This window comes from Tamandua tetradactyla, chromosome 11 (assembly GCF_023851605.1).
Source record: "Tamandua tetradactyla isolate mTamTet1 chromosome 11, mTamTet1.pri, whole genome shotgun sequence".
Classification (NCBI taxonomy): domain Eukaryota; kingdom Metazoa; phylum Chordata; class Mammalia; order Pilosa; family Myrmecophagidae; genus Tamandua; species Tamandua tetradactyla.
The window spans coordinates 44,008,896-44,021,386 of NC_135337.1; the positions used below are offsets into that span (position 1 = coordinate 44,008,896).

At 36.5% G+C, this 12,491-nt stretch overlaps 1 non-coding gene across 1 annotated transcript; it reads right to left on the reverse strand.

The window, feature by feature from the left end:
- Positions 1-11,976: 11,976 nt before the first annotated feature.
- Positions 11,977-12,079, reverse strand: LOC143651049 (U6 spliceosomal RNA). Its single transcript, XR_013159797.1, has one exon. It is a non-coding gene; the product is annotated as a U6 spliceosomal RNA (small nuclear RNA).
- Positions 12,080-12,491: the final 412 nt, after the last annotated feature.

Consider the following 12,491-nt stretch of genomic DNA (forward strand, 5'->3'; position numbering starts at 1 on the left):
AAGTTGTCCCTCCAAAATTAACTGCAAAAATACCTACTTAAAGTGGAATACCATTTTATATATAGCTGATGAAAACTGATTGTTCCAATGAAACCACTTAGAAAAACATGCTAAAATGCACTGCAGGTCCCATGAAGGAGTTTACCTGGAAAATGATAGAGCATTAAGCAGAGTACATTGCTACAGATCCCTGAAGAACTCACAAATCCCTGAATAAACCACTGTAGAAAACTTAAATATCTTATATTCGGCTAGAAATGGAAAGTTAGTCTGGATTTCTTGATTACTGAGGATTTGGTAATGATCACATAAAAAGATGGGGTATGGTCCTAGATAAAATTTTTTGTTAGTAAGCATCTTGAAAAATACAGGTAATTCTCTTTAAAGCTCCTAAATTCAAACTGCATTTAGAAAGTGCAAAAGATAGGATAAGATTTGCTTTATTTTTATATAAAGTTTTTTTTAATCCATTTTTTTCCATTTCACTACAGTTTGTCAAATGGGAAATTTTTGGCCAGCAAAAAATTGGGTGTACATGTGTGAATTCTGGAAAATGGATTGATTGAGAGAAGGTTTAGAAGAAAGAAATTTCCATGTCTTAACTCCTTAGTCTAACATTCAAGGTCTTTCTTATCTGACCCAATTATTTTTTGAGTCATTCAAGTCAGGAAGTATTTGGTTGCAAGGAACAGAAAACTGCTCAAACTAGCTCAGTAAACAAACAGGTTTTTTTGAGGGCTGAATTAATTTTAAGGATATAAGGACTCATATGCAGGAAATAAGAGCAGGATTAGAAAATCATGGTTTAATAATATAGCTAACATTGCTTACCATGTGCCTGACAGTGTTCTAAGCATTTTCTATAGTATCTCATTTAATTCTTAACAACCCAAATGTAGACGATTAGAAATTATCCCAATGTCACAGAATTATGAGAGGAAAAACTAGACTTTACTTTTGGCAGTCTAGCTCCAGATACCACACTATTAAATTTTTATCCCATTGTATTTTTCTGTATTTTGGGTCACATTTCACCCTTCATTTAGGCTTTTTCTGCAGGATCCTTCCTCTGTTACCCCGTAATTTTGGCTTGCATGCACCTTTGGTTTGACATCGCCCTCATCCTGGTTGCATGACCTGGCTGTTTTATTTCTTGGAGCTAAGTGACTTAGTTTCACAATGTTCTTACTTCAGATTTCTGAATTATTCTTCACATATCAGGATCCAATCAGCTGAGGAAAGGAGAGGAAAAGAGAGAGAAGGGCAGGTTTAGGTTACCTAATGCAAATGTGGTAGGCTAGACCTATCCCTCTAGGGGAGGCTAGAAGTGGAATAGATTCTTTTAGAACTGCAAGAATTTATATGCAATGCCCAACGTCTGCTTCCATCTACCTTCCTAAATTTTTAAAAAATTTCTGTTCTACAAATCCTCTGCAGTAGTTAGACAGATAAATGCATTAGTCTTTTAACACATCTAATGTATTCCTATAAGTGCTTTTGCTCTCACAATTTCTTTGGCCTGGAATTTCTCTATTCTTATGATTCAAGCCCTCTGATTATTATCAGTGCTTCAAGGCCCAAACCTTGTGTTTATCAATCCTGCCTGCATTTTCCATCCTGCCACCCCCGCCCCCTGCCTCAGTACAGCTTCACCTCTGAACTCCTACAGAGCTTGTCCTGTAACATGCTTGGAACTTCATAACATTCTCTCTTGCATTGTAATCTATATTTTTATTAGCATGTATTTCCTTTCCAACTAGGTCAGTTAATCAAGACCTAGGTCTTTTGAGATCAGAATCTATGTATTTAAATTTGTATTCCACCCACAATATGGCAATTTTGTACATTGATTCTCTATTGGAGAATGCTGCCTGCCCCACCTGAAAAATGGTAAAGATTAGAAGTGTGTAGCTATAGAAGTTCAGGAAAAATTTTTTCTTGATGCAGGTTATTAGGTCTATCCAGTTCTAATGGTCCCTTAGGTTTAGTTCTATGTCTATTTGAAGTAAACTAGAGGTTTCAGGCAAAATATGGCCTTCTAAGTTTTAAGACCATTCTTTTATTTATTCAACAAAGATTTAATGATCAACAACTAAATGTCATCATTCCAGGGCTGGCCTAGGACAAAATTGTCACATAGGTAGCACTTGATATCACTAGTCTTTCCACTTCTGTCTTGTTATGATTCCGTTCTCCAGTAATATTTCCTGATGGGTTTGGGTCTAAAATATTGCATCTTGCCTAGACCTTCTTTCTCTAGGAAGTGCTAGAGTATCAAATACAATAATCAGAATACAACAATCTATTCTAACTCATTTTCTTAATACTATTTAGAAGTACTAAATTTTCCTCAAGATCTTCAAGAAGTCACAAACTGGAGTTATTCTTTTGGAGGATGTTTCTGAAATAAAAGCAGCTGTTTTGTAGGCCTTAAATCTTACAAAGAGGATCATGCTGTGTTCTAGTTTACTAGCTGCTGGAATGCAATACATCAGAGACAGACTGGCTTTTAATAAAAGGGGATTTATTTAGTTGACATATAGTTCTTCAGAGGAAAGGCAGCTAACTTTCAACTGAGGTTCTTTCTTACTTGGGAAGGCACAGGGCGATCTCTGCTGGCCTTCTCTCCAGGCCTCTGGGTTCCAACAACTTTCCCAGGGGTGATTCCTTTCTGCATCTCCAAAGGCCTGGGCTGAGCTGCGAGTGCTGAGATGAGGTATGCTAAGCTGCTTGGGCTGTGCTACGTTGAGTCTCTCATTTAAGCACCAGCCAATTAAATCAAACATCATTCATTGCAGCAGGCATGCCTCCTAGCCGACTGCAGATATAATCAACAATAGATGAGATTCACATACCATTGGCTCATGTCCACAGCAATAGAACTAAGCACCTTCACCTAGCCAAGTTGACACCTGAATCTAACTACTACATGCTGCACCGTGACATTTGCCCAAAATTTCTTTGCATCTCTACTTTGCTATAAGAGAGAGTCCTCTGAATATAACTGCATTTGCTCAGCTTTGGGAAGCTTACAGTCTTAAGGAATCCTTTCATTCCCTTTTTATCATTCAGACTCCACAGGATTCTTGGGAAAGCCTTCACTAAGCAATTTAACATGGACAGATTAATCTATATATCCAAATTTGAAAAACTGGTGAGTATGCAATTTTCCTTCCAAGATGGTCTCCTCGTCCTCCAGACAAATGAGAGGATGCTTACTGAGTGTCTTCCGCAGTCTTTTCAAGTTAAATTTCGGTAGGCATCATGACACAAAAAGTGATTTCCCCCCATTCTTAAGAGGGTTGTGTAACATCTAAGGTGATCAGACCCTTTCTGAGGAATGACTATGGAAATTAGATAATAAGACTACAGTAGAATTAAAATTGAGCTCCAAGAATTTAAATTTAAAAAGGCCAAATGATGTATGTAAGTTAGTGTGTCTGTGAGCAAGAGTGTGTGGTAACAGTTGCTGCAGGGGATAAATTTTTGGAGGTGATCCTATAATTCTTTAAACTATTGTTTGATTTTCTTATTACACTGATTGAATACCACTGTGAATAGCTACAGTTCCGAGAAGTACATTGGATTTTATATCAGTTAGGGTTCTCCAGAGAATCAGAACCAACAGAATATCTGTCTATCTATGCATCTCTATCTATCCCATCTATCTATCTATCTGTCTATCTATCTATCTATCTATCTATCTATCTATCTATCTATCTATCTATCTCAATCTCATCTATCTGTCTGTCTGTCTGTCTATCTATCTATCTATCTATTATGCAACCATTACAAGATTTATTATAGGAATCGGTTTATGCAACCACTGGGATTTGCATAATCCCATTGCAAATCTCATCCAATGAAGATGGGATTGAATTCCTCAGGAGAAGCTGGCTGATTGAAGTAGAGGCAGGAATTCTTTCTGGCTTCTGAAGTTCTCAATTCTGGTTTTAAGACCCCCAACTGATTGAATGAAAAGATTTTCAACATTTTCTGAGTGCAGTTTCTCTTGTTGATTTTAGATGTATTCAGCCAGTATACACGATCAATCGACTAGAGATGCTAACCCATCTACAAAATACCCTTACAATAACAACCAAGCCAGTGTTTGTTGACCAAACACTATAATCCAGCCAAGTTTGCAAATGAAAATACCCATCATAGATTTGAAACATATTTCCATTTTTTACTTAGAGATCTTAAGTAGTTATATTTCAAACTTGGGGGAATAACATTGGTAGGATATATCTTAAAAGCCCAAGCATAAAATAGGGAACCCACCAAAGTATTTCAGCCTCTATGATTAGCTTCTTTCAATTATGAATCCACTGAACCAATAAACCAGGCTTAACCATTAAATATTCAGCAGACAATATTTAATGCCCTTCTGTAAGCACTTTATCTTTTTCCTGTCCTTTACATTTTCATCTTTTAATTTTCTATTCTTATTTCCTGTTTTTATTTTTTCTATCCTTTACATTTTCACCTTTCTTGATTTCTTATTTTTTTATTTCATGCTTATGGTCACCTCTAGTAAATGGTTATATAAGTGGGAGACATTTAGGTCAATAGATACCATACTTCTCTTTTCCATTAGATAGTAACTTCCTCAAGAAAAGGGATTAAATCCTTTACTTCTTTCACAATTATATATAACCCCTAGTGTTCCCATTATACAGCATGCTCAATAAATGCTGTTTGTATGTTGACCAGCTGCTAATATCATGAATATTTTATAGACTGTTCATAGAAAAGTCTTCAAGAGGGTCAAAATTGAATTAAACATCCTGTGAAGCCATTCTAATACACCCAAACTTGAATTCTGATCTGCAACAGATTCCAATTCATATCAAATACTCAGGAATGGAGGGAAGAGTCTTTGCAATTATTATGTAAAACAACCAGTCAAAGTTATTCTACTTGAATATCATAACTGAGATCAGTTTTTATATCTAGTTGGTAAATGTATATGTGGAGAACTTAGATCAGGTAATACATTGCATTGAGATTCAGTTTAGATTTGTTTCAAATTGGTAGAAGGTATGACATAGGAATTTCCATGCTCTGTTTAATCTAAGTGCATGGTAAGGAATCATGCATATACTCATGTACACACACACACACAGAGAGAAAAATACACTACACCAGATTGATAGAATAATTAGAAAACTATGAGCTATGCTTAGGGACACATTTTAACTACCATCTTCTGCCTCACAGGACCTGAGTTTGTTCTCTAATTTCTAAAGGAGCAAAAATACAATGCAAAATTGAAGAAAAACCTCCAACATATTCTTCTCTAGAAGAAAAAAATGAAAAAAAAAGCTGAACTTTTTTTGTTTTTGACATTCTCTTAATAACTAAGCTAAAAATCTCAGTTTATTTTCAGAACCTCATCTCTCACACGTAGTAGCCTTACTTAAAATTGATCTTCCCAAGAAGAAACCCACATTTACCTTAGTCCTTCTTTCACTTTACAAAAGAAAGTATATCCATTACCCATTCCATAATCTGCTGTTGCACATCACCCTGGGATATAAAGACCTTGCTTGTTTCGAGGAAGCCTCTTCAGTAATTAATCAGGGCACTTTACAACTGTGGGACTTCTGGTCTTTCTTAGCCTTAAACACTGTTCATTCAGAGTAAAGCCTGATGTTAGAATTGGGATATTTGGATCCATCTGAGGATGTCCCAAATTCAGAACAGCCAATACAGTAGAGAGATGAGTGTCACTGATTATTTTTAATGTAACTGCAATCTTTTGTGGGACTACCAAAATTGTCAAGATACACTGAATAAATTTTTTACTTAAAAATTTTATGTGATCTTTTCAAATTCTGTGCTTTTTGAAACTTGTTTTGTGACTTATGTCATGACATATGGATTCCAATTAAAGACTATCTTCTCCTGTTATCCTTTAAGTATTTAATATTTCCTATTCTGTATTATCAGAATTAAATTTATTTTAATTTATGATGGAAATATAAATTTAATGCATGATGAATATGATTTACTCTATTATACGGTAACATCATTTAGTACATTATTTTAGGGATACATAAACAAAGAAGTTTGAAGACTGCTGCTCTATGGGACTTGCTATCACATTGCAGGAGGCATGGAGAAGATGGAAAGGAGATTGGCAGGTAGGAATTATAAGAACACAGAAAAGCACTGTGGTAGTTAGAGTCAGTTGTCAACTTGGCCTGGTGAAGGCACCTAGTTTTGTTGCTGCGGACATGAGCCAATGGTAGGTGAACCTCATCTGTTGCTAATTACATCTGCAGTCGGTTAGGAGGCGTGCCTGCTGCAATGAATGACTTTTGACTTAATTGGCTGGTGCTTAAATGAGAGAGCACAACATAGCACAGCCCAAGCAGCTCAGCATACCTCATCTCAGTACTCACAGCTCAGCCCAGGCCTTTGGGGATGCAGAAAGAAATCACCCCGGGGAATTAAAGAAATCACCCCCCAAGAAAGTTGTTGGAACCCAGAGGCCTGGAGAGAAGGCCAGCAGAGACCATTCTGTGCCTTCCCATGTAAGAAAGAACCTCAGTGGAAAGTTAGCTGCCTTTCCTCTGAAGAACTAACAAAATAAATCCCCTTTTATTAAAAGCCAATCCATCTGTGGTGTGTTGCATTCTGGCAGCTAGCAAACTAGAACAAGCACTATTTGTGTTGGAAACTGGATAAATCTCTTGCTGAATTATAATTTGCATTTGGAAAATGTGTTTCTCTCAGGACTAACATTTGGGTTAGTAATTCTGAAACACTTCACATTTTGTCTTAGTTTCCAAGACTAAGACATACATATGTTTTAGTAAACATACAATGGTTTGACTTAATGATGAATTATTCTCTCATGGGTTTGAAGCTAAGACAAATCCAAAATCACGATATTAGCAAGGTGATGTTTTCTCCTCAGAGATGATGGCATGCCAGGGAATCTTTGGGCCCTTGGCTTTTCTATTATATGGCAATGCACCTGGTGAAGTCTTCTTTCTCCTTTTGGTTTCATTGACTCCTGGCTTCCTCCTGCGGCTTTCTCTTTCTATGTCTGAATTTCATTCTCCTTAAAAAAGACTCAAGGAATCCAGATTAAAGAACAACCCAATTCATTTGGGCTACACCTTAGCTGAAGTGTAACACCTTCAAGAGACCTTATTGACAATGGTCCCACCTCCACCAGAATGCGGACCAAGTCCAAGTACATGTGCAAACTGGGTACACAATTCAACCCACTCTAATGGATATATGTTAATATTGTCAAAAGAACTCTCTTCTCCCTATGTGGAACATGACATCCAGGGGTGAAAGTCTCCCTGGCAGTATGAGGTATGAGATATGACTCCTAGGGATGAGTCTGGCTTTGGTTCCATGGGGTCAACAATTCCATCCTGTTCAAAAGGGGGAAAAGAAGTGTAACTAATAAAGTATCAGTGGCAGAGAGAGTTCAAATAGAGTCAAAAGGGTACGCTGGAGGTCACTGTTATGCAAGCTTCAGTTAGTCCTTGCTACCTATCATAACTTGGCAAGCCCCAACCAAAACCATTCCAGCCAATCCTAAAGAATAGGATATAGGGCAATATATAAGATTCTACAAAGGTCCCATGCACTGGGATAACTTTCCAGAAACCTACAACCTCCAAATGGGTCCCTGGACAAGATAATTCCTGAAACCTAGGGGGCTCAGCCTCTCCAGAACTTCAGCTAGTTCCATCTCCCTACTCCATATTATTGACAGCCCCTTCCAACATGAAAAAGTTAGAATGGCCATAACTCAAATATCCTCAAAGAGCAGGATAGAAAGATCAAAGGTGATGGTGGAGTTATACAGAGAAGGTAGAGTTTAACACATAAATACGATTACTGAATCATTGAATTGATATTGCTTGTAGTCTCCAGTATCTTAGAGCAGCTAGAAGTAAAAACCCAAAATTGTGGAATTGTGACCCATACCAAATTTTGAAATCTGTTCTACAACTAATTGATGTGCTGTGCTTTGAAATTTATTGCTTTTTTCTGTATATATGTTTTCACAAAAAAGAAAAAAAAAGTTGACTGTGATGACAAAAAATATTCATTTCTTCTAGCCTCTTATATTCTGGAGCAGCTAGAAGGAAAAAAATCTAAGATGATGGTATGGTAGCCCATGGCAAACTCTGGGATCTGTCCTGTAACTACTTGTTGAAGAATGCTTTGAAAACTATTGCTTTTTTATTTCTTTGCTTTGTATATATATTATATTATACAATAAAAAAGTTAATTACCAAAAAAAGAGAACTCTTTTAACTCCTGGAAAGTCCAGACCTGCTACTCCCAGGGCAGGTCGGTGCTAGATTCATTTGAACTCCACATTTCCAGCATCTTCTCTCTTGAATAAGATTTCTCTATGGGCAAGAACTGGAGGGATGAGATAAGAACCCTGTCAATTCTTCCCTGGGTCAAAAGATAAAAGTTTTCCAAGGCACAGAGACTTACTCTCTTTGTGTGAAGTCATTAAGGACAGTGCCTCTCCTTCTTCAGCCAAAAATAAGAGAAAGAATAAAACATTTAAATAATAGAATAAAAATAATGAGTTAATAATGAGGCCAATTTTCTACCTACTCATTGATTCAAGTTTAGATGTTTTTCTTTTTCTCTTCTCTTTGTTTAGCTGCAATGACACACCACTAAACTCTGTTAATTTTACCTTCAAAATTAAAGTCTAATCTATGCCTCTCTTTTTATCTGTTCTGCCACTACCCCTTTTAGATTAAGCATTCCCCTTTCCTCATTTGAAATACACCCTGATATGTCTCTGTACATCTACACTTGCTCCTTTTGAATCATTATTAACATAACAGCCAGTGGGCTCTTTAAAAATCTCTGTCAGATTATGCCACATTTCTGGTTTCTCTTCATTGAGAAACAAATTAAAATATCGATAAATCTTAATAAGGCTTTACAAGACCTTTCCCATACTATCCAAATTCATTTCCTTCCATCTGTCACCTCCTTTCAGCCACACCCTTTTTTATTTTTCAATTCCCTGAATTCATCAAGTTGTTGGTCCTTGAGCAGATTGAACCTGCAGTCGTGACTGCCTGCAGTGGTTTCCTCCTTCCCTAACTCTACACTTTATTAAGCCCTTATTTTTCAGATTTCATCTTAATTATTTTTGCCTCCATAGAAAAATCTTTCTGGATTATCTAACCTAAACTAGGTCTTCCTTATTATTCTCCCCCATTGGGTTTTAGTGTATTCTTCCTTCCACCTATCTGGATTTGCATTTATACATGTTGTTTTGACTTTTCCATCAGCCTATGAACCTGAAGAGGGAAAAGATATTTTTTCAGCATTGTACCCCAACATCCAGCAGGGTGTTTGCAGCCTAGTAGGCATGAATACAATATTAATTAAATAATTAAATGATATTAATAAATAACCTTATGTCATATTAATAAATCACAATGTATAATCCAGATATGCATATTTAAGTCTCCTCACTTAAGGAATTGGAATAAGATCTTAAACCACTTTTATAGTATAGGTTTGGTTTATTTTCCCTCCAGACGGTAAAATGTCTTCTGTTCTTTGGTTATTGGCCCTAAAATTGTTCTTTTCTCTTTTAATTCAGTCTTTCCTGATCTACAGTGATCAGCAGTCTCACTATGTCATAATCGAAGGGGATATTTTAAACTGTTTTTGAAAAGAAATCTCTTTCTAAAGAGAATCTAATTTAAAAAAAAAATACAAAAACATCCCACCCATTGGTGAAAAATGTAAACAACGGGCTACTTGCAAAATAAAAATATAAACCATCCATTCCTTCAGCCTCAGCGAATCAGAGTTCTGAAAATAATCCAGTTTATTTAGTCTCAATATCCTGCAAGTGTTATCTCATCAATTCTCACATACCAGGCAACCAAAAATAATTCTTGAATGAGTGAACATTTTAATGTGGTATAAATTATTATTTTCATTAAGCCTGTGATAAAACGGAGGCTCAAAGATATCAAATATTTCACAGAACTGCTAAAGGACAGAAGAAATGTAACTAATTTCAGATGTAGTAGCAGACCTGCTTTTTCTGTCACGTGCTGCTGCTCAGCCAGCCAGAGTTTGCCTAGCAACAGACCTGCTGCTCCGCAGCCTGATGGAAGCAAGATTTCCTTTGTAATTACTTGGGCAACTTGCTCACACCCTGTCCAATCAGGGATGCCTGATATGAAAGGGTAAATCTCCTTCTACCTGCTGAATGAGTCCCTGATTCAGTATCTTTCCAGTCCGTGTGACAGGAATCATTCAACAGCCAACAGGCAAATTAAGTGCCTCCCTGGATCTTGAAACAATCTCCTACCCTGGGCAAGGAAATTCCTGTTCTTTAATCTAATGGGTATAGGAGTGAGCCAAGAGGCAGTTTTGCTGCTAGTCCTTCTTTGATATTGGATCTTCTTTCTGATTCTGTCCTGATCCTTATGACTAAAAAGTCCTGAATCCAAGTCTGTTCCTCCCCAGGACCTGGGAATTACTTTTTGCCTTGGAATATAAGGAGGAGAAACATTTTTTTTAATTATTGAGTTTTTTAAATTAGTGGAGTTGTAGCTTTACAGAAAAATCATATAAAAATTCAATGTTTTCATATACCCCCTTATAATTAATATTTTGCATTAGTGTTTCAAGAACCAGCGATGGCCCTTAATTTGCCTGTTGGCTGTTGAATGATTCTTTTTCAATTGTATTCTGACTCTTCTAAGAATTAAAAAGTACAGTTGTATATTGAGGATATAGTATTATTGGGTTTTGCATTTACCCTTTTATTTATCCTCATATATCATCATCTTCATTTCTTTACACTGCCCCAAACCTCTCTCCTGTCTTTTCCTTTAAGCCTGCAAAATTTCCTTTAATGTTTCTTATAGGGCAGGTCTCTTGTTGATGAACTGTCTCAGTTTCTGTTTGTCTTTGAATATTTTAAACTCTACCTCATTTTTGAAGGACACTTTTCTTGGATAAACAATTTCTGTCTGGGGCAGGCCATGGTGGCTCAGCAGGCAGAGTTCTCCCCTTCCTGCTGGAGACCTGGGTTCGATTCCCAGTGTCTGACCATGAAAAAAAAATTTGTCTGGCAGTTTTCCTTTTTAAGTACCCTAAATATATCATACCACTGCCTTCTCATCTCTATGGTTTCTGATGAGAAATTGACACTTATCATCTCTATGGTTTCTGATGAGAAATTGGCACTTAAAGTCTTATTGAGGATTCCTTGTATATAATGAATCACTTTTCTCTTGCTGCTTTCAGAATTCTTCTATCTTTGGCATTTGACATCCTGATTAGTATGTGTCTCTGAGCAAGTTTATTAGGATTTATTTTGTATGGAATACATTGCACTTACTTCTTGGACATGTTTATGTCTTTCATAAAAATTGGGACATTTTCAGCCATTATTTCCTGAAATATTCTCCCACTCCTTTTCCTTTCTCTTCTCTTTCTGGGACACCCATGACATGTATGTTTATGTGCTTTGTACTGTCACTCAAATCTCTGAGACACTGCTCAATTTTTTTTTTCTCCATTCTTTTCTTTCTCTCTTTTTCTGGGTGTAAGATTTCAATTGTCCTGTCTTCTAGTTTACTGATTCTTTCTTCTGCCCATTCAAATCTGCTATTGTCTGTCTGTAGTGTATTTTTTTTTTTTTTTTTTTTTGAGAGGGAGGAAGGGAAGGAAAGACAGAGAAGGAAGGAAGGATGGAAGGAAGGAAGGGAGGAAGAAAGGGAAACATCTTTAAACATTTTCTTGTTTTATTATATTTTGTTTGTTTGTTTTTTACATGGGCTGGGGCCGGGAATCGAACCGGGGTCCTCCGGCATGGCAGGCAAGCACTCTTGCCCGCTGAGCCACCGCGGCCCGCCCTGTAGTGTATTTTTAATCTCTGCTATTGCGCCTTTCATTCTATACTCTCTGTTAGGTTTCTTTCTTTTTTTTTTTTTAAATATGGAATGCTTCATAAATTTGCATGTCATTGTTGTGCAGGGGGCATGTTAATCTTCTCTGTATCATTCTAATTTTAGTATATGTGCTGCCAAAGCAAGAAGTTATATTTCTTTTTATACTTTCAAATTATTCTTTATGTTCACACATTGTCTTCTTATATCCTTTGACTCTTTATGCATATTTTCTTTCATCTCCTTGAATTGTTTAGGAGAATTGATTGAAATTCTTTGATTAGTGTCTTAAAATCTGTATCTCCCCTGGAGTTTTAATGTATTCCCTTGACTGAGCCATAGCTTTCTGTTTCTTAGTATATTTTGAAATTTTTTTGTTGATGTCTGGGCATCTGATGATCTTAACTAGCTCTGGAGATCACTTTCTTTCTTTTACATAGGGTTTTATTGTTGATTGGCTTTGTGTTAAGGTTTTTCTTTGATACTTGGTTCAACTTAATCTAGACTTTTAGAATAGTCTTCATTTAACTGATATGAGTTTTCCAGCTCTTCATCTGA